The sequence below is a fragment of the Neomonachus schauinslandi genome, chromosome Y, assembly GCF_002201575.2.
Source record: "Neomonachus schauinslandi chromosome Y, ASM220157v2, whole genome shotgun sequence".
Classification (NCBI taxonomy): Eukaryota; Metazoa; Chordata; class Mammalia; order Carnivora; family Phocidae; genus Neomonachus; species Neomonachus schauinslandi.
The window spans coordinates 3,677,132-3,681,016 of record NC_058420.1 but is presented as its reverse complement, the minus strand read 5'-3'; positions in this window follow the sequence as shown (position 1 = coordinate 3,681,016).

Sequence of the window (3,885 nt, the reverse complement as noted above, 5' to 3'; positions counted from 1 at the left end):
AGGGAGTCTGCTTCTCCCTCTGACCCTCCTCTCTCTCATGCTGTCTCTCATTCTCTCTCAAATAAATAAATAAAATCTTTAAAAAAAATAAAATAAAATAAAATAAAGTAGCGATACTTGCTACAATATAGATGAAAACTAAAAACACTGAGAATTAAATCAACATGCTGCTGAATAACTGATGGTTCAAAGGAGAAATAAAAAGATTGCTTGGATGAATGAAAATGTTAATACAGCATACCAAAATAATTGGGATGTACTAAAAGAAGGAAATTCATGGCAATACATATCTATATTAGGAAGCAAGAAAGACTTCAAATAAAATAACCTAACTTTGTCTACAGAAACTAGAAAAAGAACAAACTATGCCCAAGTTATAAGAAGGAAGAAAATAACCTGGAGCAAAAGGAAACAAATGAAATAGAAACTAAAAAGACAACAGAAATGATCAATGAGGATAAGAGCTGCAGTTTTCAAAAGATAGGCAAAATGTACAAATCTTTAGATAGATTCACCCAGAAAAAAAAAAAAATAGAACCTAAACTCAACATTCGATATGAAAAAGGAGAAATACAAAGGATTATAAGACACTACTGTGAAAAATTATATACCCTCAAACTGGAAAATGTTAAAGAAATGGGGAAATACTTAGAACAAAACTATTGTTAGTGAATCATGAAGAAATAGAAAATCTAAATAGAACAATTACTAATAAGGAGATTAAATCAGTAATCAAAACTTACCAACACACAGAGTGCAGTACCAGATGACTAGACAATCTCTATCAAAATTCCAATGTAACTTTTCACAGAAATAGAATAAACAGTTCTAAAAGTTGTATGGAACCATAAAAAAACCCCTCAATAAATAAGGAAAGCAATCTTAAGAAGAAAAACAAAGATTGGAGGATAATGCTCCCTGATTTAAGACTATCTTATAAAGTTAGAATAATCAAAAGAATTTGATATTGGCATAAAAATATCCACACATGTATGAACAAATAATTTATGACAAAGGAGCTAAAAAAAACATTATGGGAGAAAGAGTCAATAGATGGTATTGGGGAAACCACATGGCCATACACAAAAGAATGAAACCGGACCACTATCTTACATCACACACAAAAATTAACTCAAAATGGATTCGAGACTTGAATATATGACCTGAAATCATATGCTATGAGAAAACATAGGCTTTATTTATTTATTTATTTATTTATTCATTTATTTATTTATTTATTTATTTATTTAATTATTTGAGAGAGAATGAGAGAGCAGGAGACAGGGGAGGGTCAGAGAGAGAAGCAGACTCCCTGCTGAGCAGGGAGCCTTGATGCAGGCTCAATCCCAGGACCCCAAAGTCATGACCTAAGCCGAAGGCAGATGCCTTAACCAACTGAGCCAACCAGGCGCCCCAGAAACATAGGCTTTATACTTCTTGACCCAAGTCATGGCAGGGAGTGTTTTGGATCTGACACCTCTGCTCACCATCAGTGAATTCTCCAGAGTTAGGACTCAGTTTCTTGGTTTGCCTGTTTTTTCTTTTTCCCCTATGTTCACTTGCTCTGTTTCTTAAATTCCACACAAGTGAATTCATACAGTATTTGTCTTTCTCTGACTTATTTTGCTTTTCTAGCTCCATCCACATCATTGCAAATGGCAAAATTTCATTTTTTATGGCTAATATTCCATTATAGATATGTATACACACACATATATATATACATACACATACACACACATCACATCTTCTTTATCCAGTCATCAGTTGATGGACATCTTGGCTGCTCCCATTGTCTGGCTATTGTTAATAATGCTATAAATATCTGGGTGCATGTATCCCTTCAAATCAGCATTTTTATATCCTTCGGGTAAATACCTAGTAGTACAATTGCTGGGTCATAGGGTAGCTCTATTTTTAATGTCTTGAGGAACCTCCATACTGTTTTCCAGGGTGGCTGCTCCAGTTTGCATTCCCACCCCAGGGTAAGAGGGTTTACCTTTCTCGGCGTATTTGGATCATGATAAATTTCTTTCATGTTTTATAGTTTTTAAAGTCCAAGTCTTGAATGTCTCTGAATTTTTTCAAGGATTTTATTTTTTGATGCTCTTGTAAATGAAAAAAATTTTAAACTTCATTTTTGGATTTATTGCTAGTACATATAAATACAAAAGATATTTGTACCTTTTGTAACCTCACCAAAGTCATTTTTTTATTAGGTCATATATTAGCTCTCAGTTTTCTGCAAATGAATTCCTTATGATTTTCCACTTAAGGTCAGATAATTGGTAAATAGAGATGGTTTTTTAGGGACACCTGGGTGGCTCAGTCATTAAGTGTCTGCCTTCGACTCAAGTCATGATCCCAGGGTCCTGGGACCAAGTCCCACTTAGGGCTCCCTGCTCGGCGGGAAGCCTGCTTCTCCCTCTGCCACTTCCCCCCTGTTTGTGCTCTCCGTCTCTGACAAATATAATCTTAAAAGAGGAGAGATGATTTTTTAACCTCCTTCCCAATCTGAATGCCTTTTATTCTTTCTCTGCCATAATTATCCTTGCTAGAACTTTTAGCACATTAAATAGCAGTAATGGAAATAGGCATCCTTCTCTTGTTCACGATCTTGGGAGAAAGGACCCACTTAGTAGTCTAAGTATGGAGTAGGTGTGTCATTTCCATAGATACCGTCTATCAGGTTAAGGAACTTCCCCTTTATTCCTAGTTTGAGTATTTTACCATGTAAGTCGTTGGATTTTGTTAAATGCTTTTTTTTAATGTGTATGTACATACAGATGAACTTGTAGGACTCTTTTCATTTATTCTATTAACTTTGTGTGTTACATTGATTTTCATAGGTTTGATAAACCTTGCATTCCTACCATATACATATAGCACATTTCTTTGTGATATACAATCCTTTTTATATGTTTCTAGGTTTGCTTTGCATGTGTTTTGATAGGATTTTCACATCTATTTTAGGAAGGATATTAGTTGGAATCCTTTCTGTTTTTAAAAAATATGTACACATACATTTTATACATATGTATATTTAGAGAGATTTAAGAAATGGGTTCATGAAGTTATGGTGGCTTGCAAAGTTCAAATGAGATGGGATAGGCTAGGAGGCTGGGGACTGGAGGCTTAGGTACTAGTTGAAGTGTGAGTCCAGAGGGAAACTACTAGATAGAGAAAGACAAATACTATATATTTTCACCTACATGTGAAATCAAAAAACAAAAGAAGAAAAACAAGTAGACTTATACAGAGAACTGATGGTTGCCAGAGGGAATGGGCTGAGGGGTTGGGTAAAGTAAGTGAAGGTGATTAAGAACAAATTCCCAGTTATAAAATAAATAAGTGACAGGGATGAAAAGTCCACCTGCACCCTATAAATAAAAAATACTGACACATTAAAAAAAGATTATTTTAGAAAGAGTGTGAAAAAAAAAAAAGAGTGTATGCATGTGCGGAGCAGGAGGAGGGGGAGAGGAGAGGAGGAGAATCTGAAGCAGACTCCACAATGAGCAGGGAGCCCAACAGGGACTCGATCCCAGAACCCTGAAATTATGATCTGAGCTGAAATCAAGAGTCAGATACCTATGCGGTGCCTGGGTGGCTCACTCACTGAATGTCTGCCTTCAGCTCAGGTCATGATCTCAGGGTCCTGGGATCCCCCACATCAGGCTCCCTACTCATCGAGAAGCCTGTTTCTCCCTCTCCCACTGCTGCTCCCCCTTCTTGTGCTCTCTCATTCTGTCAAATAAATAAATAAAATTAAAAAAAAAAAAAAGTCAGACACTTAGCTGACTGAGCCACCCAGGCACTACTGACAAGTGTTTTCATTTTCATTCCATTCAAAACAATTTCTAATTTCCTCATGTGATTTGTTGT